At 39.8% G+C, this 25,998-nt stretch overlaps 1 protein-coding gene across 2 annotated transcripts in view; it reads right to left on the bottom strand.

The window, feature by feature from the left end:
- smid (nuclear valosin-containing protein-like smid) overlaps positions 1-25,998 on the bottom strand; it is a 274,423-nt gene that overhangs the window by 196,230 nt on the left and 52,195 nt on the right. The gene's annotated exons all lie outside the window — the stretch shown is intronic.

The following is a 25,998-nucleotide window of genomic DNA, read 5'->3' on the forward strand; positions in this document are numbered from 1 at the left end:
GAAGACGGCCCACTTTTAACAATCATATTGTATATAACGAGCTTTTAATCCATCTAAGTGGTTATTATATACATGAAATGAACATTTTAACATCAAATGGACTGCATACAATTTTAAATCCTCAAGCTTAAGTTCGCATTTAAATTCGATAGTACGATAGTACAAAATCGCAGACATTAAGGAATGTGAAGACAACTCATCAAACAGACGAGAAATTTTATATTTATGACTTACAAGAATTCTCTTGTTACATATTAGAGTTTTAATATAGCATAATTTACGGTAGATGTTTTAGGATTTAACTAGTGCAATATTCTATTGTTTGTATATATGTATTTTAAGGAGTTACGTATGACAATATGTTGTTTAATGTTTAGATTGCCAAGTTTTTTCGCACACTCTGAGCAGCTGATGATGGTGTCAAAAATTGAGCACCGAAACATGTTCTGTAATAAATAATGTTGTAAATACCATCCAACAACATTGTATTTTGTATTGAAAAGGTGGAACCCGCTAGTTTCTAATTTAATTGTGATCTCAGTTCAATACGGACCAAAAGGTGAAGTTCCTTACGTTTAAGCATAGGCCAAACTGCTTACTACATTTCCACCTAATTGAATCCCTCTTTCAGCATATGATCCATGTAAACTACGAACAGCAAAGGTGAAAGATTACAGCCTTCTCTAACCCCTGTAAGTACCCTGAACCAAGAACTCATTCTACCATCAATTCTCACTGAAGCCCAATTGTCAACATAAATGCCTTTGATTGATTTTAATAATCTACCTTTAATTCCATAGTCCCCCAGTAGAGCGAACATCTTTTCCCTCGGTACCCTGTCATATGCTTTCACTAGATCTACGAAACATAAACACAACTGGATATTCCTCTCGTAGCATTTTTCAATTACCTGGCGCATACTGAAAATCTGATCCTGACAGCCTCTCTGTGGTCTGAAACCACACTGGTTTTCATCCAACTTCCTCTCAACGACTGATCGCACCCTCCCTTCCAAGATGCCAGTGAATACTTTGCCTGGTATACTAATCAATGAGATCTCGATAGTTATTGCAATCCTTCCTGTTCCCTTGCTTATAGATAGGTGCAATTACTGCTTTTGTCCAATCTGAAGGTACCTTACCAACACTCCACGCTAATTTTACTACTCTATGAAGCCATTTCATCCCTGCCTTCCCACTATACTTTACCATTTCAGGTCTAATTTCATCTATTCCTGCTGCCTGATGACAATGGAGTTTATTTACTATCCTTTCCACTTCCTCAAGCATAATTTCACCAACATTTTCCTCCTCCCCATGAGCTTGGCTGTTTGCAACACCATCATGATGATTTCCTTTTACACTGAGAAGGTGTTCAAAATATTCCCTCCACCTCTCCAGTGATTCCCTGGGATCTATTATGAGTTCACCTGAATTATTCAAAACGCTGTTCATTTCCTTTTTCCCCTCCCTTCCTAAGATTCTTTATTACTGTCCAGAAAGGTTTCCCTGCTGCTTGACCTAGCCTTTCCAGGTTATTACCAAAATCTTCCCATGACTTCTTTTTGGATTCAACAACTATTTGTTTCGCTCTGTTTCTTTCATCTACGTACCAATCCCTGTCTGCCTCGGCCCTTGTTTGGAGCCATTTCCGATAAGCCTTCTTTTTACGTTTACAGGCTGCTCTCACTTCATCATTCCACCAAGATGTTCGCCTTTTCCCATCTTTACACACAGTTGTTCCTAGGCATTCCCTTGCTGTTTCTACCACAGCATCCCTGTATGCCACCCATTCACTTTCTATATCCTGGACCTGCTTACTGTCTACTGTTCGAAACTTCTCACTAATCATATCCATGTACTTCTGTCTAATTTCCTCGTACTGGAGATTTTCTACCCTTATTCGTTTGCAGACAGATTTCACTTTCTCTACCCTAGGCCTAGAGATACTTAGTTCACTACAGATCAGATAGTGGTCTGTATCATCGAAAAATCCCCGAAAAACTCGTACATTTCTAAAAGATTTCCTGAATTCAAAGTCTGTTAAGATATAGTCTATTATGGATCTGGTACCCCTAGCCTCCCATGTGTAGCGGTGAATAGCCATATGCTTGAAGAATGTATTCGTAACAGCTAAACCCATACTAGCACAGAAGTCCGGCAAACGCTTCCCATTCTCATTAGCTTCCATATCTTCCCCACATTTACCAATCACCCTTTCGTATCCTTCAGTTCTATTCCCAACTCTCGCATTGAAATCGCCCATTAGCACTATTCTATCCTTGCTGTTGACCCTGACCACGATGTCACTCAATGCTTCATCTGCACCCTCACATGGTGAATACACGGATACAATCCTTGTCCTAATTCCTCCCACTGACAAATCTACCCACATCATTCGCTCATCTACGTGCCTAACCGAAACTATGTTGCGTGCAATGGTATTCCTGATAAAGAGCCCTACCCCAGACTCTGCCCTTCCCTTTCTAACACCCATCAAGTACACTTTATAATCGCCCATCCCCTCCTCCTCATCTCCCCTTACCCAAATATCACTTACTCCTAGCACATTTAGATGCATCCTCTTTGCTGACTCAGCCAGTTCTACTTTCTTTCTTCCATAAGCCCCATTAATATTGATAGCTCCCCATCGAATTTCATTTCGTTCGCCTCGTTGTTTCCAAGGAGTCCCTCGCCTGTCAAATTTGAGTGGGACTCCATTACTCCCATAGGTCCGAGGCTTGCTTCAAGTGTTCTGAGCTCGGTAAATTCATGAAGCAGGATGCTGCCCTACTTGCACATAGTCCAAGTGAGGATCTCTCCTCTAACGGGTTATGGACCACCGGTGAATTATAGTCCTAGCCGCCTGAGCACAAGGAGGGCCACGACTCAGAATATGTCCGAGATGCCCACTCCCATTCCATAGCAACTGGTATCCCGACTCTCAGGACCACTTTTACTAGGCCACTCAGCCGTTGCCCATGGTTCACGAACTAGGACGTGACTACAGTAACCCACAACCTGAGACCAAATTACTTGAACATAACATTCCAGTCATTCAGCTTCGGTTGTACTTCGGCTTCACAATCACCCCATATCAAATCATCATCTGAAAAGTCAATGAGCTTTAAATTCATAGTTGTTGTTGAGTCTCCTAACTCTTTTCAATAATTCATCCATTACAATGATGAATAAAAGTGGCAATAGTACACTGCTTTGTTATATACCCACCCTAGTCTCAAACCACTCCAAATATCCATCCCCCATTAGGACACAACTCCGGCAATGTTCATAGAGTATTTTGACTTAATTAAAGCACATGGTACAGATCTATTCTCAAGGCATTCCCAGATGTTTTTTCTTTGTAGACTGTCGTAAGCCTTCTCAATATGCAGGAAAATGAAGCTGACATCTCTTTCTTTTTCCCAGTGCTTCTCCAGGATCATCCTTACAGAAAATATCACATCTGTAGTTGCCCTATTCCTTCTGAAACCATACAACTCCTCTTCAAGCTATGGCTCAATGATGGTTCGTAATCGTGATGCCCCTGTAGTTGCTGAGTTTCCATCTGTCTCCTTTCTTAAATAGAGGGACGATGACTCCTTTAGTCCAGTCTTTGGGTAGTTTTTCTTCTTTTCAAATGGTGTTTAGGACTAAACAACCATAGTAATCCTTGCACTCCAGCAGCCTTGATCGTGTCAGTGCCTTGATTTTACACATATTCTTTACGGCATTTTCCTCTTTCATTCATATTATAGGAGACTCCACGTTTTGAATATTTATTTCACCATGGTCTCATGTTGTTTGATATTGGAATTTTCACCATTATATAATTTTTCAAAACACTGTCACATCTCATCTCTTATCTCTTTGTTATTCCAAGTGATGTTTCCATCTTCCTTCTCCAGGGCCTTTATTCCTTCATCTAACCACTTGATATAACAGTTTCTTGCTGTTCTTGCTGTCCTCTTCTAATTTCTGCATGAATTCAGTCAAGTTTTCTCTTTCACATTAGAAATTATTCTTTTCACTTCAAGCTTTAGGCCCCGGTAAGGCTGACTGACTTCTAACTTCTCTTCATTCCTCGCCACACTTCTTCTTCTTTTTTTAAAACAATTTGCTTTATGTCACTGACAAGCTAGATCTTATGGTGATGATGGGGTAGGAAAGGCCTAGGAGTGGGAAGGAGGCAGCCGTGGTCTTCATCAAGGTACAGCCCCAGCACCCAGCATCTGCCTAGTATGAAAATGGGAAAACTTGGAAAACCATGTTCAGGGCTGCCGACAGTTGGGTTCAAACCCACCATCTCCTAGATGCAAGCTCACAGCCGCGGCCCCAAACAACACGGACAACGCGCCCAGTCTGACATTCTGTCCCTGTTTCTCTCCGCTATTGCTATTCGGAGAGATTCATTCCACCAAAGGGTTTCTTTCTCTCTTACTCTGCTAATTGTTTTGCCAATAATTATTGACTGCACTGCCCACCAAGGTTTTCTTAAATAAAAGCCATTCTTCTTCAGCCGTTCCCATTCCGCAATTGGGCAGTTTGTCTCTAATTTTCATATGATATTCAGACAAGTTACGTGGTTTTTCAAATTATGTCTGGTATATATTTTTTTTACCATGATGTCCCATCTCATCTCATATCCCTTCGTCATTCCAAGTGATGTTTCCATCTTCCTTCTCCAGGGCCTTTATTCCTTCATAGTTGTTTTTCTTGCTTCTAACCACTTGATATAACAGTTTCTTGTTGTTCTTGCTGTCTGGGAATAAGTTAGCTGGAAAATTTATACTGTCCAATAACGGACCAACAATATCTATATATATATATACATATATATAAAAAATAAGAGTTTGTCTGTACATTGCTCAGAATTTAAAAATAGTAGTATTTCTGTATCGGTCGTGTCCATAGTAATGAGGAAATGCATTTTTTCTTAATTTTCCGTCATTTCTGTCTGTCCGTGGCATATGTACATACACATGCACATTACGAAAAAATGGCTGAAGAGAATTTAATGAAAATTGGTATGTAAAGTCGGGAAATGAGCCACTACAATCTAGGCTATAAATAATTTTATTCACGCTGAGTGAAATGGTAGTTTAAGGGAAGGCTTAAAATGTAATTCTCAAATGTTTATGTTATTAGTGGTCCTATCAATAAATACCGCATCGTCGCCATAAGACGTATCTGTGTCAGTGCGACATAAAGCAAATGGCAAAAAATATATATATATATATATATATATGTATATAAATACCGCCACCCAGAAAACGTAAACACAGATGGTGGAACACAACCTGTGATGAAGCTATCAATGACAGAATCAAAGCATGGAATCAATGGAATGGACATAGAACAGTCGACAGATGGCAGAATTTCCTTAAGACTCAAAAACTGACCTCAAAAACAATCCACCGCGAAAAACGTGCATACGAGAAAAACAGACTCGCAGAGATAGAACAGGATTTCCAGAAAAACAACACTCGGAGTTTCTACAAGACATTTCATGAGGACTTATCAGGGTACAAACCACCAACACTAAGTTTTCGTCGACCTAACAGATCACTAGAGACAAACAGTAAAGAGAACAGCAAGATACTGGCTGACTATTTCCAAAATCTACTGAACTGCGATGCACCAATTGAAAGACTACAGTCTGAGAAACCTCCACCAAACCCAGACTCACAGCCCCCAACAACTCAAGAAATAAAAGAGAGAATCAAATCGCTCAAAAATAATAAAGCCCCTGGGAACGATGGCATAACTGCAGAAATGTTGAAAATAGGAGGAGATGACCTCATCAGAAGAATTCATACGCTCTTAACAGAAATATGGGAGACCATGATGATTCCGAAGGACTGGAAGAATGCCATTATCCATCCGTTACATAAGAAAAGCGATCGAGCGGACCCCAACAACTACAGACTCATATCCCTTTTACCAGTTATATACAAGGTTCTATCTAAAGCGCTATTAAACAGAGTAGAACAACAAACAGATCATTTGATTGGTGAATACCAAGCAGGCTTCAGAAAAGGTAGATCGTGTTCTGAGCAAATTTGGAGTCTGAAGACGATATTAAGGATACGCCGCAGTACCACCACATTTGTCACCTTTGTAGACTTTAAGAAGGCGTATGACTCTATCGACAGACAAACTGTTGTAGACATCCTAGGAGAGCTCAGTGTGGACAAGAAGACCACAGAATTAATCTGCCAGACTCTCACAGACACAACATCTCAAGTGAAGTTTCTAGGTGAACTATCAGAGCCTTTTGAAGTGCATACAGGAGTTCGACAAGGAGATGGCCTCTCCCCAATCCTTTTTAACTTAGTGTTACACAAAGTTATCAGGGAATGGGGAAAAGAAATCGAAGGTACAAACATTGGTACTTGGGGACAAAGAATTAACGTGAAGTGCCTAGCTTTTGCTGATGATCTAGCTATCTTTACCAAGACTAGTGAAGAAACCAGGTATGCCATAGAGAAGTTGCATGAGATAGCATCAAAGACAGGCCTCCAAATACCGTATGAGAAGACTCATATCATGGCTAATGGACACCAGAATATCCAAAGATCCCCACTACAGACAAATTATGGAATAATCACACAGGTCCCTTCCTTCAAATATCTAGGAGAAATCATTGTACCATCCAGATTGGACAGGAAAGCCACCAAACTCCTGAAAGCATACCAAATAACATGGAACCACTACAATAAAAGAGTGATGTCACGAAATGCAAAACTTCGGCATTACAAGACTGTTGTTCTTCCGGAAGCCTTGTATGCCTCAGAAACCACATCTCTAGGAGGCCACTCTAAAATTGATGAAATTGAAAAACAAGAACAAAAAATTCTGAGGAAAATATATGGCCCCGTTCATGTAAATGGTATATGGATCAAAACGAAAACTGTAGATTTGTACAAAGCAATCGACAAGTTCACCGATACTGTACGCAGGAGACGATTGAAATTCTATGACCACATCTGGAGAATGGACGATACTAGACGTGCAAAAAGATTGCTTGGTATAATTAATTCAAAGAAGGTCAAAATAAGCTGGTTCGAGGAAATAAAGCAGGACTTAAAAGAAATGAACATCACAGAAGATATCAGGGATCGCAAGGCTTTTGGGAATCTGGTTGCAAAGCACACTTTCACAGAAAAGGCTAAAAGAACCACAGGGAAACAATGGACGGAAGAACGCAAGAAACGGCATAGCGAGTTCATGAAGAGATTTAGGGAGAAGAAGAAAGGAAAACCATCATCAAGCTAACGAGTTCCAACGCGCTCTGTAAACGGGCATAACGAAGAAAGAAATACCGCATAACAGAAGTCAGAGAATTAAATTTACAATCATTTATATCTTATACATTTTTAGCATACAGGCTCTGATAACAGAGATATTCATGAATTTGAATTTTTGTTGCTCATTCCATATCAACGCTGAGCCACGAAAAAATGGGTAAACAGAATTTAACAAAAATCTGTGTGTAAACTCGAGGAATAAGGAACTACAGTCTAGGCTATAATTTTATTCACACTGGATAACATGGTAGTTTAGGGAAAGGCACCTAAAATGTACTTTTTAAATAGGTATGTTATTAGTCCTATCGAAAAGTACTACATTACGAAAGATTTATTCAATACAATTTCCGATCATTTATGTCTTATTCAGTTTTACCATACCGATTTCGATAACAGTGGTGGTGGTGGTGGTGGTGGTTATTGTTTTAAGAGGAAGACCAACTGGGCAACCATCCTCTATATAGCACTAATTAGAGAGAAAAACCCGAAGGAGTCTGACCCTTTGAAAAATGAAGGTATTGGCCTAAGGAAAAAAGGGCCACAAAGGGCGCGAAAATGAAAGACTCCCTATGCCTCCATATGCAATATTGTTGGGGTCAGAAAAGAACAAGAGTTGACCTAGGGAAGTAGGATAGGATAGGATAGGATAGGATAGGATAGGATAGGATAGGATAGGATAGGATAGGATAGGATAGGATAGGATAGGATAGATGAAAGTGAAGAGCCTGGCACAAGTAAGTGGAAGCTTTTTTTAATTTCTACACGTTGTTTAACGTCGCACCAACACAGATATGTCTTATGGCAACGATGGGACGGGAAATGGCTAGGAGTGGGAAGGAACCGGCCGTAGCCTTAATTAAGGTACAGGCCCAGCATTTGCCTAGCGTGAAAACGGGAAACCACGGAAGACCATCTTCAGGGCTGCCGACAGTGGGGTTCAAACCCACTATCTCCTGAGTACTGGATACTGGCTGCACTTAAGCGACTGCAGCTATTGAGCTTGGTGTAAGTGGAAGCAATGCCAGGACTCAGCTAAGGGCCCCGTGATCGCCAACACACGCTCCTAAATTCAGAGCACCCCTGGAGGCCATTTTGGTCACCTCTTATGACAGGCAGGAGATACTGTGGCTGTTATTCTACCGCCCCCATCCACAGAGGGATGATCATGATAAGGGAATTCATGAATTTAGATGAATTTAGACCGTAGTTGCTTAGTCCTTATCAATGTCGACATAGAAATATTGTTCAATCGTGTTAACAGGCAATGGTTTTTGTCATGATTGTCTTAAGGTGTAAAAAAGCATGGTCATCGATCCATATCGATAAGGAAAGTTGTGAAGACGGTCATAAAAATGAGAAAAATAATTAGGAATGATTGCTACCTTTTCTTTTTTTTCTTTATTGCTATTTGCTTTACGTCGCACCGACACAGATAGGTCTTATGGCGACGATGGGACAGGAAAGGCCTAGGAATGAAAAGGAAGTGGCCGTGGCCTTAATTAAGGTACAGCCCCAGCATTTGCCTGGTGTGAAAATGGGAAACCACGGAAAACCATCTTCAGGGCTGCCAACAGTGGGATTCGAACCCACTATCTCCCGGATGCGAGCTCATAGCTGCGCGCTCCTAACAGCACAGCAAACTAGGAATGATTGCTTGAAGAATAAGACAAGAGGAAGTCATAAAAAGAAAGGAGGATTCACTTTACATTAGAGTTGGAAGAAAACTAAATGTGAAGGCCTACAATATCTTGATTTGATTTTCATTTCCGTATTGATAGTTCACGTATGTATAGACAAGAAAAGGTTCCACCTTATCAATACAATTTTTATTGTAGGAATTAGCTTACAGGACTGGTTTTGTGTCAAGCATTAGTTGGTATGCCCTTTTCTAAAGGTAGATGCTATAGGGAAGCATCATGTCTTTTTTTTTTTTTTTTTTTTTTTTTTTGGTATTTGCTTTACGTCGCACCGACAGATATGTCTTACGGCGACGATGGGATGGGAAAGGCCTAGGAAGTGGAAGAAAACGGCCGTGGCCTTAATTAAGGTACAGCCCCGACATTTGCCTGGTATGAAAATGGGAAACCACAGAAAACCATCTTCAGGGCTGCCGACAGTGGGGCTCGAACCCACTATCTCTCGATTACTGGATACTGGCCGCACTTAAGCGACTGCAGCTATCGAGCTCGGTAGCATCAAGTCTGTGTCCAAATTGGGCATGTTGAATGTAAAATGGTTATATATTATAATTCAGGTACTTAGGTATAGAGCTATCTCTTTTAGGACCAGAATTTGTTTATAAAAACTAACTTAAGTCTAAATTACAAATACATTAAACACATTAAAATAAATATACAGTACATGTTAAAATCCTTTAAAATATTCAATATTACAATCATTATTATGTTCATTTTGTATTCATTATTTTAAAGGATTCCAACATATACTGTATATTTTAATTTAGATTTAAGCTTAAGTTAGGTTTCATAAACAAATTCTAGTCCTAAAAGAGATAGAACTATACCTAAGTACATGAATTATATTTTTTTTGCTAGTTGCTTTACGTCGCACCGACACAGATAAGTCTTATGGCGACGATGGGACAGGGAAGGGCTAGGAGTTGGAAGGGAGCGGCCGTGGCCTTAATTAAGGTACAGCCCCAGCATTTGCCTGGTGTGAAAATGGGAAACCACGGAAAACCATTTTCAGGGCTGCCGACAGTGGGGTTCGAACCTACTATCTCCCGAATACTGGATACTGGCCGCACTTAAGCGACTGCAGCTATCGAGCTCGGTACATGAATTATAATATATAACCTTTGTACATCCAACATGCCCAATTTGGACACTTAGACATGATGCTTCCCTCTGGCATCTTCCTTTAGAAAAGGGCATACCAACTAATGCTTGACACAAATGTAAAGGTATTCATGTATAGCTGATGATGACTGGTTAAAAGTCGAAACCGGTCCTGTAAGCTAATTCTTACAATAATAAAATTGTATTGATAAGAAGGCCTACAACATCGAAAGCTCATAAAATTGATCGACAATAACATTACATTGATTGTTTGTTGTGATGTTCTTTCTCTCTTCTGCCACCACTCATCTCCGACAGATGGGATTACTGCTGTGTACCAAGTGTAACAGCCTGCCTGAACTTCGGCAGTAAATGGTTGGGGAATTAGATAACTTTCTTCTTTAGCATACCGGGCGAGTTAGTCATGCGGTTAGGAGTGCGCAGCTGTGAGCTTGTATCCGAGAGATAGTGGGTTCGAACCCCACTGTCTGCAGCCCTGAGGATGGTTTTACGTTGTATCTCATTTTCACACCAGGCAAATGCTGCGGCTGTACCCTAATTAAGGCCACGGCCACTTCCTTCCCATTCCTAGGCCTTTCCTGTCCCATCGTTGCCATAAGACCTATCTGTGTCGGTGCAACGTAAAGCAACTAGCAAAAAAAAAAGCTTCTTTAGCATGTCATTTCTCTGGTTCATAAATTTTCTGCTAATACCGGTACATAACCCACTGATTCATCATAATATTCCAGCTATTCGATAACCTACTGTGAGGTATTGATTGGAATAAGCAATATGCATACTTAACAGAATAATGGCAGAGGAGTGTTCACAGCTGTTGCAGCCTGGTCATTCCAACTCTGGAACTTCGGACTACTGGATCGGCAGTGTAATACTGTTCGTTAAAAGTGAGAAAATGTGCTTCATTTGATCAAGTATTTCATGTGATAACATTGCTTTAATCGCAACATTCCTACTGACTTCATTGTAATGACCTATGTAGATTTCAGTTGGGGAAACCACAAAGACAGTCTTTCAGAGGATGTAAACGGCAGGTGGAAAGTGAGTGTCTGTCATTACAATGAAAACTGCCCACTTTATTGTGACTGATAGTAGGCATGAGGGCCTGCCATTACAATGAAAATTACCTAACCCAGTCTTCACATGATAAAAGAAGTTGGTGACTTCCCCACTGCGTTTCTGGGGTAACGTTAAGAGCTATGCAATTCAAGACAATCTTACCCGCAACATGTACACTACTTAACCTAGAATTTTGTATACAATGCAGAATTTCGTAGCGAAGCACGGGTACATCAGCTAGACGTGAGGAACTTCATCTTATTTGCCCGTATTGAACTGAGATCACAATTGAAATAAAAATCTTGTAGGTTCTACCTTGTTCAATACAAATACACTGTTGTTAGATGGTTTTTACAACATGTATTTCATTGCAGAATTAGTTTCGGCGCTCATTTAGGTACCATCATCAGTTGCATAATAAGTCAAGAAAAACTTGGAGATATAACAATATAAAACAACATATTGTTATAATTAACTCCTTAATATCTATCTAATGTTAAGTTTAAAAACTCTAATTTACAACGAGATAACTTTTGTAAGTCAAAAATGTAAAATCTCATCTCTGAGTGATGAGTTGTCTTCAGTATTCTGTGATGGCTATTTTTATATACACTCGTAAAAACAGAGTTCAAATACAATCTTAAAATTGAAAAATTAGGGCTGAACCAAGTCCTATAATGTTAAAATGTTCATTTCACATATGCATTGCAAGCCATTTATTGGATAAAAAACTCGTTGTGTTCATAAAATTGCTAAACTGCGCCTTCTTTTGAAGTATATTGATGTGTGAAAACGTAGTTCTTATGTTGTATATCTATTGGTGGGAACTGTGATTATTTGCCCTGATGTTAAGCGGGCATAGCCTCTCAGTTCAATACAACCCTGTAATGATGAAAGCCCAATGTTAACTGACAGCAAGAAAAATGTTAAAAACCTGATTGAATCAAACTATTCATGAAGCCGTCTCACCTCAACTGCTGTGTACTTGGCGCGGCGACTGCAGCACGAGTGTGTTTGCTCGTGTAGTGTATAATGTGATGAAGCGCTAAGGAAGGGGTATGTTTCTGGAACGTTGACAATGTAGGAGAGGGTCCGGGAGGCGTTGTGGACGAAGACAATAGAATGAAAAACTGTTACGTAGAGTTCTAAAGACGGACGAATTTTCTGAAATTCTTAGCTTGTCAAGTAATAGAATCAAGCAATCGTATAATACTTTGGGTTTCTCAGAAATTTCATTCAAATTTAGGTTAGCATTATAATACTGGTCTAAATGTATTAAACACGCTTCAGTAATGTCAAATCTCTGTCCCTTAGCTAGTGTTTCCATGATCTCAAGATCGTGATCTATGTCTGTGAATTTATGTTTGTATTCACGGACATGTTGGCCTACGGCTGAAAATCTATTATATTTCACAGCGTTGAAGTGTTCTTGATATCTGACATTAAAGCTACGTCCAGTTTGCCCTACATATCCGCTTCCAGTCTTTGCATTCGAACCTATATACCTATATACACCTGATTTAGAGTACTGTATGGATTGACCTTATTGACAGCTGATGCATTATGTAAAACTTCTGTACTTCTGTTGCCTGTTTTGAACACAATCCTAATATTACATTTCTTGAAAATATTTGTAACTCTATAAACCTCTTTACTGAACGTAAAGGTCGCGATTTCTTTTTCTTCCGGTTTGTCTTTAGTCAGGGTTGTGTGAGGGCGATGTTTAAATTGACTTATTATTCGCTCTATAAAATTCCCTTTAAAGTCGTTAGCCTTAGCCATAGATCGAATAATGTTCAGTTCCTTGTCCAAGTCTTGCTTGGGCATTGGTACGCTAAATGCGTGATTAACCAAGCTGTTATTTATTTATGAGCTACGGGGTGTATCGAATCCTGTCGTATAGTAACTGAAGTTTGTGTGGGCTTCCTGTAAATGCTAAAAGAAAATGAAGAGGAATGCCTAGTGATCTATAGGTCCAGATAATTAATGGATTTTTCTATTTCAGATTCCAAAGTAAATTTTATATCAGTATCTATTGTGTTGAGATTATTCAGAGTGGTAGAGACGTCGCATATGAGTTCATCCAGAATAACGAAAGCACCGTCTACATACCTGGAACAAAATAGAACATTCTTAAATTTGTCATTATAAATTATTTGCGTATCTTCTAAAAAATCTAGATAAATCTCTGCCAAAATCCCCGAGGCCGGTGACCCCATTGAAAGGCCATCCTGTTTATAAATGATATGATCAAATGTGAAATAGTTCTTGATGACCAGCAATTTTAAAATTGCCATAAAATCTTCGATTTCAAAAATTTGTAAAATCTGTAAAAACAACATTACAGATTCACTACAAATAAATCCACAAAGAAATTCGTAGAATTGATTAAAGAATTAGGTAAATTTTTATTACATGATCCCCACACAATACATTCTTTTGATATAGTAAACATGTTTCCAAACATCAAAACTAATAAATTGCTTCCTATCATTGCTAAAAATTTGAAGAAATAGAGGCTCACCTAACACAAAACCTTTAAAAAATCATGACATAATCCACAAGATTATGTGGAATCACTATTTGATCCAAGAACCATAATGAAAGGTGATTGAGAAAATGATGAATGCTCTCATCTAATAAAGCAAATTCCCATCGTACCAGAACTTTCAACTAGTGTTAAGGGATCTAGTTGGTAGTTTATGTAGAGCAAATAAAGATATTGACGTGACTGCCACTCTTCTTTCCTTGAAATCAGAACATGGACTTTTTGTGGAAGCTACAGTGAAGGCTTTATGGATCCCAGGCAGCAATGTTGATAGTGAGAGGTCATTTTCAACATATTGTAATATAATATTTGATAGAACAGCTCTGACTCCCAGTAATATCAAACTCATGTTATCTATGTCTTTTTCAGACTGATATGTAAAGTATGTAGGTAGGCTCCACTTTTTAGTGACAAGATAATTTTTTTCCCAGTAACCTTGCTTTGTAATATGGTTTTTCAGCAGAAGAATGACTTAGTGTTTTTGTACATATATAAATGTAAAATAAGTTTTACTGCAAATGTGCTATCAACTACCTCTTGGCTTACCTTCTATTGCTGTAAAGTGGAAATAAGAATTTAGCAAAATGATTGACAAAATAAAATAAAAATAGCGAAAAATATACCAAAATGGCATTTTTAAATGATGAAATTAATCAAAACTTTTCACCATGAATAGGTACCTCTAAACATCGTGTGTCTTCTAAGCAGTTATTCTTAATTCAAGTGGGACAGTCAGGTTCAAAAAGTGAGTTTCTTAAAGATATGCGCCGGGCAATGAGAGCTGCAAGCATTCCGTGGATAAACTGTAGGTGCCGTAATATTGTTCATTTCTTGGAAATTATTGCAAAAGGCGAGTTCCAGACTAGTCTACGCATTGAAAGAATTATCTGGATGAGTGATACTAGGACATATTGGCATCTGTGATATTCAGAACTTCTATATCCGGATCGCAGAAGATGAAACGACAGAAGCCTTGGGAAGCTATATTGACAACCTCATTGTTGGGAAATTGGGTCCAGAAGCCCCCTCCAAGTTGCACCTAAATGGCCTGTCAAAAATCCCATACCTCTGTGACCCATTGTGAGCGCTATATTGCATGATATCGCCAGTTACCTAACCGGACTACTTCAGCCACATACAGGACACACTGAAACAAACATTAAGGACTCAGGACATTTCACCCAACTCTTAAGGATCAATCCCTCGAAAGTACGAACTTAGTAAGTTTTGACGACATCACTTTTCACCAAGGTCCCATTAATACACTAGTGTCCAAAAGTTAAGCATAAGTTACGAGTAAGCAGGGCAACAGGAAATAGACCACAAATCGCACGACATATACACCTACCAACCTTGCATGTTCGCTCTGTATAGGAAAGGAGTGTTCCCTGCTTTGACTAGCAGCTTAATAACCGGAGGTAAACACAGCCAGTGCCTGCGTCCCATATTCCCTCAATCATGTTTGCCCTGTTATAGTGTGCGGAGTGTAGCCTCGTGGTGAACGTGACAACATAATGACACAACGACGCCATACGGACCCCGTTTTGCAGGGTAGAATACTCGGCCGCCTGGAAGCAGGCCAGACACAGACCGAAGTCGCGGTATCTTTGAATGTGTCATTTCCAGGCTTTGGAGAAGACTTCAAGACACAGGAGATGTTAGTCGTAGGCCAGTACCAGGTTGACCAAAGGTAACCACCCCACAGCAGGACCGATATCTGGCCTTAAGCCGCCCGACAAAATCGGAGTGCACCTGCAAGACAATTATTGTCAGCGGAGCTTGCAGCAGTCTCAGGGGTTACCGTTTCCCGGCAAACTGTGTACCGGAGGCTCAGAACAGCAGGGCTGTTTGCCTGATGTCCACCGGTGTGTGTCCCGCTCACTCCAGCACAGAGACAGGCCCGTTTACTGCGGAGCCGTCAACATCGAAACTGGAAACTGGACCCTGAATGAATGGAGGCATGTGCTCTTCACAGATGAATCCCGCTTCAGTTTGCAGAATGATTCCCGTCGCACATTAATCTGGAGAGAACCGGGTAGCCGATACAACCATAGGAACATCATGGAACGGGACCAGTATGGTGGTGGTGGCATCATGGTGTGGAGCGGCAGCATGTTGAATGGCCGTGCGGACCTGCACATCTTCATGGGTGGTCCGAAGAACACTGTTAACGCTCAGAGATAAAGGGATGAGGTACCGATACCACATGATCGACTCTTCAGAGGTGATTCGGATACATAACTGAGGTGCGGTTGGTCCAGACTTCCTCTTAATGGACGATAATGCCTGACCGCATCACGCTGCTCTGGTGGATGAATTTCTGGCTGGGGAAGACATTCATCGCATGGGCTGGCCAGCGGATCTGAAGCCTATAGAACAGGCCTGGGATGCATTGGGGAAGCGAATTGCATCCGGTCAGCCTCGACCAAGGACCCTCCAAGACCTTCGCTTTGCCCTTTCGGAGGAATGGGATCGACTGCCACAAGAGCTTTTGGACCATCTGATAGAGAGCATGCCACGTCTCTGCGAAGCATGTGAGGCCGTTAGGGGCAACCATACACCCTATTAACAGCATATTTTGTTGTAGAAGACAATGCCAAGATTTGTTAGTTGTCAAAGGTGTACCTTAGCTATCAGAACCTTCCTGACACTATTTGTTTGGACAAGCTGTGTGACATATGGTGTGTGATTCAGCTTCCGTTTGTTCAGCAATCCGTCTGACATTCCTATCAGGCGGTATGGCCTCGTTTAGTGATGATGCTTAACTTTTGGATACTAGTGCAGAAGTAGTTCTACTACTAGACCAGAAAATTACAGAAGACCTGTCAACAATAGCCTAGGATTTAACCCTCGAACCAGCAATCGTCAGGATCGCAACTCATTTCCCTGTTACTCAACCGGCAGAGTCGCTATCAAGATGCATTATGCCAGCGCTGACTAATTTCGAGATAGCGCCTTGACATTCAACATCTTTATGACATATCTTGCATCATGTTTAAGAGGAAACTCTACTCTATAATATAGCACAATTCTGAAGTTGTTCAGGGTGACAAGAGTGTGCGGTATACACGTGGAAAAACAAGAACGCTTTGCAGACGGTCATTCTGTTGTGCTTGCTGTGGTTGTCCGATGTGCATTAGCCTTCGTGGCACAAAATGAGGAAATTGTCAGGAAGTAGTGAAATTCATAATTGTTTGTTTGAACTGGACACGAAGGTGATAGGGACGTATTTTTAGAAGGAATTGACGATGAAATTGACAATAATTCGTCAAGTAGTGGCGAGTTATGAGCCTAGGCTAAGTGATTTTGACACTGATATTGACGATGATCTGGAACGCAATGAACCAGCCACTGGTGATAATAATAATGATGGTAAAGCAGTTGACCAAACAGAACCGAAGTGGACAAGAGTTTATCCTCCAGAGTCAGAAATAAAAGTGGAACAGAAGTTCAAGGTTCGAAAAGCAGGTGTGTGAAAATGCCCGCCGAGAAACAGTTCTCCTCTAACATATTTCTATTTGTTTTTCTCCAATGCTATCTGGAATGTTTTAGTGACTGAAACTAATAAATACACAAAGGAAATTATTCGAAATAAAACTAATTCCGGAAATATAACCCGTATTCTCGTCTGCAAAGATGGGTTGACGTTACAGTATCGGAATTGAAAAAAAAAAAATGCATTTCTCTAGTTGTAAATATGGGTATGAACACTAATAACAACATTGAAAAACAGTGGTGCACTTCAAAATCGCAAATATTTCCATTTTTCTAAAGTCATGTCACTAAAACGTTTCAACTGGAAAGAAATATTCTATAACCTGTTGGTAATGGTAATTTTTGATGCCTACACACTATATAGTTTGAACACCGACAAACTCCTTGAACGTGAGGAATTTATGGTTAGTATTGTCGAAGGTCTTTTTATAGATGAAGAAACTCTTCAAACATTCCACCTGGACCTTCAGGAGGAATGGGACATAAGCTGGTACGCCTCCCAGGGAAGAAACTGCGGTTGTGCCCTGTCTGTTCGACTGCAGAAAAAAAGGCATGCACCCACTTCTGGTGCCCAGGATGTAATTATGGTGTCCATAAACAGTACAACCATAAATTAGAACATTTTTGGAGGAATATGAAAGCAGGAAGAAAGAGGAGTCACCCCGAAGGTAGCGAGGATGAATCTGACTAAGTAGACTCACCTGTTGGTGCGGTGTGCTTGTGTTATTTCAGTTCTATTTTACTTAGAATACTTCAATGTAGTGAAACATTTCTACATATTTTTAATCAGCATAAAATTGTGCAAATTTTGTATATAGTAAAATCGTCATATAATATTACTTTTTACGTATAAGTTGCCCAAATGGTTTCTGGAGATGGTCTCTGATATTCCCAGCTGGTGTATGTGTAGCAGAAGCCACTCCTTCTGAATAAAGTCATGTTGTTGAAAGCGTGCCAAACCATCAGCTGATAACTAGTGTATGTTACGAGTTGTATTTCCGAATGTAATACATTGTGAGTAGAAGCATTCTTTTGATAACTGCGGCTGTTGAAAGCCAGAACCATATTTTTAAGTATATTACATGCTTGTTCTCTAACAAGGAAGTTTGCCGCATTTATGGATATCTACAGATGTGGCAATAATGCGTTTATTATCATAATGTTTAATTTTGTACGTTTGTTGTCTCCCATTTTTTTTATTAATGCATACCCTAGTTTGTTTTGTTTGGCATCTCTGAAAATCATGGAAAGCAAGTGGGGACATAAAAAATCAATATTATTGTTATTTGTTAGATACGTTGGCAAGGAAAACAATTGTGATTGGATTGCTTTCATCAGGTTTTAAACCTACTTATCTCCCAAAAAACCCATACTGACCCGAGTTACAAGATATTAAACGATCACTTTGTTAATGATCTTGCCTGCCTATATTAGGCCTAGCAACAACTGTGAATATTTAACTCAAGTAAACTTGTTTCCTCATCCTGAGGTGGTGCAGCTCTTTTTTAGACAGGCCCCCAGTGGAAGGGAGTTTCCTGTACCATTTTTACCGCCTATCAACTTTCCTTCCATTCATAAATCTCTGGCAATACGGTACCGGAAATCAAACTCAGATTCCCGAGAACGGCAGCTAATTGTGCTAACCATTACGCTGGCAGACATTCCTAACTACAAAACACAGACATATATACATGACTGATGTGTGCTTGCAATGCGCGTGTTGGACACAAAACTATTCACCTATTTGTGAGACGTCATCAGAGCTGCAGTAGGCAGACATTTCTTAACTACGAAACACAGATGTACCACATGACTTCGACGCGTGTTTTCTCTGCATGGTCATATGGACGAAACTATTCACAAATTTGTGTCATGTCAGAGCTGCATAAGGCTTGTACCCGCTTCGAAGCGGAATCGTTGTTCTTCACTAACGAATTACGTTGGGGGTCTTGTATGCAAGATTTATTTTCTCATTTTCTTCTTCCCGAAAAGCCAAAGGGGGATCTAATATGCGAGGGGGTCTAATACACGAGTAAGTATAGTATATCTTCAACTGAACTGCTTATCTAAAAAGGAATTTCAGGAAGAAAACGTACATCGTCAAATTCTCAAAGCGACCACGAAACAAGATAACTGTTCAGTACTTTCATTCTTATTCTTCCGCTTCTCCGAAACCTTGTGGGGTCGAGGGTGCGAACTGTGGCGCACATATGGATTTGGTCTTGTTTTACGGCTGAATGCCCTCGCTGACGCCAACCCTAGTGAAGGGATGTAATCATTATTGTGTGTTTCTGCAGTGAATGGTTGTGTAGTGCACCATCTGAATATAAAGAGGAAAGTGTTGGGACAAACATACACAACCAGTCCCCGAGCCAGGAGAATTAATCACACGCAATTAAATTCCCTGACCCGGCCGGGGATCAAACCAGGGACCCTCTGAACTGAAGGCCTCAACACTGACCATTCAGCTAAAGAATCAGACCTGTTTGTCACTTTCATCGCTCAATGCAACTGGAGTGATTTCTTACCTTTGTTTGAAGGGTGCCACCCTCTTCTGAAACGTAAAGAGATGGTTTCGTTTATTGGTCCTGTGAGTAGTAAGGGTAATATAGAATCAACCTTTGGCACAGTCCCATATGCCAAGGGAAGGCTGGATATTCCAGACACACCCGGTACCTGGAGTTGAGGCGCTAGTGACGTTTTGCCCAGTAGCCATTCATCACCTCACAATGAGCCGAAGCTCATGATTAGGAGAGGATGAAGACTCCGTACACAAACACACACTAAGAAAGCAAACATGCTACACGAGGCAAGATGCTGACTAGACAGTAAGACAAATGAAATGTCAGGGGGTTAGGATAGTAGAGGAAGAAATAGATATGAAGAAAAAGAACACAAACATCTCAAGCAACTAGGGTGATAATTTGTTAGTCTCTCTTTACTCCAAGGCCAGTCCAGAGTGGGAAACCCTGAGATGGCACAGCCCCCAAGATCAAGCACACAAGCTCCTCCTAGAGGGGATGGGGTCAGGTGGATGTGGACTCATGCATGCATCCATTGAAAAAATGTTGAAAGATGTGCCTGTTTATGTCTACATGATACACCCTTTACAAAGTGAAACAACTCTTCTTCACAAGGGGCTAGTCCCAGTCCACTTAGTACAAGCTGATTTGTTCAACAAGATCATCAGGCAGCCTGTTTGTTAAGGACATTAAGGTAATTAAAATACACTCCAGATGGATTGATTCAGGTAAAGGTCAATTTTGATTGCCCTTCTATTGATTTACTTATAGACAAGAAAACTCTAAAACACAAACTGAGCAACTTCACACTAGTACAAAAAGGAGATTGTTGTAAGCTTTAATATGACAACCTACTATACCACCCAACCACCAAATGGGAAAGAACTGGAAACTAAAATTATAAGGCATTTCAAAGACAACTGTACACATAATAATTCCCAAGATTGATTCAATGTTGTAACACAGAACTGCAGTATATAAAACAATGAAGAAATCTGTCTGGAAAAACTGATCTGAGAAACAGATTCTCCCTTTGGAAGTTCAGTAGACAATTAACAATTCTTAGAAATATGAAACATTACCATTACTTTTCAGTTCTACAGTCCACACTACAGTTCCAGACTAGCAAATCATATTTCAGATTGCACTTCTAACTGATGATTTTTAAGACATCCAAAGATTTCCTCAGTGAAAAGCAAGTAAGGAAGACAGGTAAAATGCAATGTATACTTTTCTCAGACAAAAAACATTAAATGTGAGACTGACATAAGATACTAAACATTTGTTGTTAGAGCTGATTTTTATTTTTTGTTTACAATAAATACGCAAATAATCTCCGCATACTTTTTAAAAAACTGAGGCACAAAATTGGGGTGCGGGTTTTATTTGTGTCAAGGTTGGCAAGTTTTCGATGTTGTATGTACAGTTTTGCTTTGTGTAACTGCAGATGGAAGAAAACTGCCATATTTATGGAAAAATATTCAGACTTTTAATTTAAAACTGCATTTACATTTTTTTTAAATAGTAATTTACAGAGTAATTTACATTCAAAATTTCTCTGTGTCACATGATAGAATGCGCCTTTCGGAACGTGCAGGGGTAGCTTTCTGCACTTTCCTTCACTTCAGTGTATCAACAGTGCGTTTCATATTTGCTAGATTTGAGTGAAATCTTAACTCTTTTGTATTCAGTGTTTTAAGAAACGCCACAATATCACGTAACAGGCAGTGTGCGGAGAATCAGAATCCGCGAACACTGGCGATGCCGACAGTTGGTAAAAAAGCGTGGCTCATAATTATAATCAATTCGCACACACCGAACAATACTATCAATGCCAATGTAACTGCATTGTTTTTTCTATGCCTAGACAAAATGGACATTTTTAAAGCAGATGGGGTCACTGCATTGTGTTGCATGCACAAGGAAGCAAAAGAATTCCTCCCCTCAATGTAGGAAAGCTTGATAAGCCACAATGTTTTAAGGGGTCGAATACTTTCCATGCAAGTACAAGGTATCTAAAAATGCAAATAGTACAGTAATCCAAAAAATAAAGCACCGGCACAGGGGAGCCACCATAATTTGTCCTCGTCTTTGAACCGTGTTTCTGTTTTTCTATCGTTGCTTGAGGTTATGTTTGCCACATCCAAGTGCATTATTTGAATACTGTAAATGCACCTTGTTGGATATATTTTGGAAAGATTTTTTTTTTCCCCCATGGCATTTGAAAGGTTTAAACTGTGAATCAATGTTAGTTGCATGCAGTCACGGGTCTTGAATATTTTGTGACGCGGCAAGGGATTGCATTTCTCAAGCACGAGTTAGCAGTTAATTCAAAATCATGTAAATCAAAGTCCGATTTTTATGTCCCAAAGGTTTCAAATTAACGAGGTTTTACTGTATCACAAAACTAACATCAGTGTTCGCCAGTGTGTCTGTTTCAAGTGTTTACATTTCACGAAAAGAATAATCCACCACCAGTCGTGTAAATATCTGAGTAAAAAGCGACTGCGTGTGAAAAGTGTTTTAGATGTGGAGTGTGACGAATTTGTAAGTAATTTAGGAGAGGATTCTAGTGATGCAAGAGGTAACGAATCTTCCGATCTAGGCTACAGGGAATCGAGCCTATTGCAAATTCAGATTAATGAAATACCCTGGCATCTGGGAGATAGTGGGTTTGAATCCCACTGTCAGCAGCCCTGAAAATGGTTTTCCGTGGTTTCCCATTTTCACACCAGGCAAATGCTGGGGCTGTACCTTAATTAAGGCCACGGCCGATTCCTTCCCATTGCTAGGACTTTCCTCTCCCATTATCGCCATAAGACCTATCTTCTGTGTCGGTGCGGCGTAAAGCAACTAGCAAAAAAAAAAAAAAAATACCTAGGCCTACTTTCTAATTTTCATGACAAATATCTTTTATGACAGTGATAATGTATTTTTATCATCGCAAATATGTTCAGGCAAAGCAGCTACATCTGTCAATTTACCCATTCATATTTGCGTAAAGACTACGTGGACCTCACAGAGTGATACGAAATTACTGTTTATGCCTAAGCTACTCTTTTGGTGGAAGGAATTTTAGTTCATTTCATTTTTTTCAAAACGATCCTTCCTACAATTAGGGTGCAGGGATTATTCGGTGGTGGGGATTATTCGCGTAAATACGGTAAATATTTTCAGCACCCACAACACTACCTTCATTCTAATACCCTTCTCAGTTCATCAGAAACAGAAAATAGATTTTTTTTTTAGTCCTAAATTCATCTCAATCTCTTGTAGTGTCACCTTGTGACACTCTTGTCAATAGCTTCACTGTGACTGAAATTTTGTTTTCCAAAAAATCATCAATATTTCAAAAAAAAAGTCACACTGATTATCATAATATGAAGTATGGCAAGTCAGAAGACTACCGAGCTTGATAGCTGCAGTCGCTTAAGTGCGGCCAGTATCCAGTAATCGGGAGATAGTGGGTTCGAACCCCAAAGTCGGCAGCCCTGAAGATGGTTTTCCATGGTTTCCCATTTTCACACCAGACAAATGCTGGGGCTGTAACTTAATTAAGACCACGGCCGCTTCCTTCCCATTCCTAGGCCTTTCCTATACCATCATCGCCATAAGACATATCTGTGTCGGTGCGACGTAAAACAAATAGCAAAAAAAAGTCAGAAAACTATATTTTAAAGCAGTTTTCTTTTCTCTTGAAAATTTCCATTTTTGCAGACACGAGAAATCACTTTTTAATCATCGTTATGTTAATAAAATGTTAACATGACAGTTCCCAGTGTCACCCATAGGTGCAGCTACTTGAAATGCATATAAAACGTTGACCATAATTCAATTCTAAGTCAGTAAGCATGTCTATGAGTTTGTACAACAGTATGGAATGTTAGTAAGAGAAAATGAACAATAAAGCAGTGTTATTCCTATGGAGCTCGATAGTTGCAGTCACTTAAGTGCGGCCAGTATACAGTATTCGGGAGATACTGGGTTCGAACCCCACTGTCGGCCGCCCTGAAGTTGGTTTGCCGTGGTTTCCTATTTTCACACCAGTCAAATGCTGAGGCTGTACCTTAATTAAGGCCACGGGTGCTTCCTTACCACTCCCAGCACTTTTCTGCCCCATCATTGCCATAAGACCTATCTATATCGGTGTGTCGTAAACAACTTGGAAAAAAAAAAAGGTGTTATTCCTTTAGTGATAATTGGAAATTAAACATATCTGCAAGCAACAGAGGGAGTTCTGCTTCTACCCCTCATTGTAAGTGTTGAAACAACTGTAAAAGGTGAGTGTATATTGCAAGTAGTATGTAATGTTGTAGTTCATACTTGTACGTAGATCATATTTGTAGTGAAGATCAAGGTGTCACCTGTAAGTAATAATGTGCATTTTGATTAATGAAACTTACAATAGTAATTTTTGTTTCTCACTCAACAGGTTGAAACAGCACAAGATTTTACAACTTCTCGATGAAGACCTTTGTATTAGTGGTGAATCTGTTACTGATATCACCCTCATACCCCTGGAAGTTGGCCATCAAATGAATGAGGGGAGCGATGACGGAGCTTCCTGACTGCAACGGCCAAAATAAATGTAAAATCTACAGTGTACACAGAAGAGGGGACAACAAAATCACCAGAAAATGTTTTGGAATGCATCAGTCCAAAGTTTCACAAGTAATATGAGGAAGGAACACTATCAGATAATGCCAATGACAAATAAAACTTCATTATACCTGAGAAAAACCGAGAAGTTCAGCAACAAAAACAGGAAATCGTATGACGATGAGGAGACCTTTAGTCATAAATCAGGAAGAGGTGACCAGGAAGAGATTACTACAATAAACTGGACTTGTCCACTGAGCACTGTCTTAAGCTTTTGTTTACAGACACTATTTTTGACATGAACCTATACACGTTGCAACGAAACTACACTCTCAATCTAACATCTCATTACTAACTGGGGATGGGGTAGATCGCCGTAAACAAAATGTGGACAGTCTTCGGATGGGACAGAGGAAAGAAATGGTGATTCCTCTTGTTTGATTTTGGTTTAGATAGTGCTTGTATGAATGCGGGGCAAATTGTGAAAAAATATTGGAATATGAAAGAAGTTTCACATATTGTCAGCTTCAAAGAGCAGTTGTCCAGACATATTGTGAAAAGTACGGCAAACAATTACAGAAGAGCTACGTATGCAGATCCTCAGTAACAAGCCACATTTCTCCTGTAGTTCTTAGTGCTGGTTTCATGGAGGAACATACTCGAAAAGATTGCTCTCAAAGAAGATATGGACTTTCTCAAAATTGTACAAGAATAATGTCTAAGAAATTTTAGGTTGGTTTACACATCCAGTGTCTGTGTGAATTCAACACAGGAAAAGACTAAATTATTTTGTAATTGTTGACCCTTGTCTGTCTGTTAGGTCATCAGCCCAGACTCTGGTTGGATCCTCAAAGAGAACCACCAAAGGCTATGCAGTTATAGAAAAACCATAAAAAACCAATGGCTGTACCAAAATGAGGCATACTAGGCAAGATGAGGAGTGAGGTAGTTTGCCAATGCTTTCCTCACAGGACCGGACAGTGATATTGTAGCACAACTAACCCTATGAGCAACACTTTTCATGACACTCAGACGAACTGGTTGTGCTCTGAATATCATTACTCAGCACTATCCATACCCCAGGAAGTCTCCATATTGTCACAGCCATGGATGAGACTGGGACTTCCGTGGAAGCTACACTTTGCTCTGGCCTGTGCCAAGAAATGGATGCAAAAGTACTGTATCCATCAGGAATGACAGCAGGCATTGTTGACCCTTATTCTTGCCATTTTTTATGATTTTCTTGTTCCAACTCACTTAAATGCTGATATACTTTATTAAGGCAAACTGTCAAAAATCAAATGTAAGCCTGTTACAATTCCTAGCATCACCTGTACGTGACACCCCTCAAACAGGCATAAATAATTAATAAAAAAACTTTTTTCTGTACTACCTCTAAAGATACTTCAAAGAACACATATCACTCAATAAAATTCCATCAAACACCATTCAATGGGAATTGGAGGATTAATAGACCAAGTGGTTTTCACAAAAGCTGCAAAATTACATTGTACTAAAGTCTATGAAGAATCTGCAATTACTAGCATAAGAAGTTGCCATATGAAGTTAAACAACATTTTAAAACTTTGGGAAAGCAGGATATTGAGAGTTATATCTTTCCTCATATTACCTTGCCGACTATCGTTCTAG

The sequence above is a fragment of the Anabrus simplex genome, chromosome 1, assembly GCF_040414725.1.
Source record: "Anabrus simplex isolate iqAnaSimp1 chromosome 1, ASM4041472v1, whole genome shotgun sequence".
Taxonomy (NCBI): domain Eukaryota; kingdom Metazoa; phylum Arthropoda; class Insecta; order Orthoptera; family Tettigoniidae; genus Anabrus; species Anabrus simplex.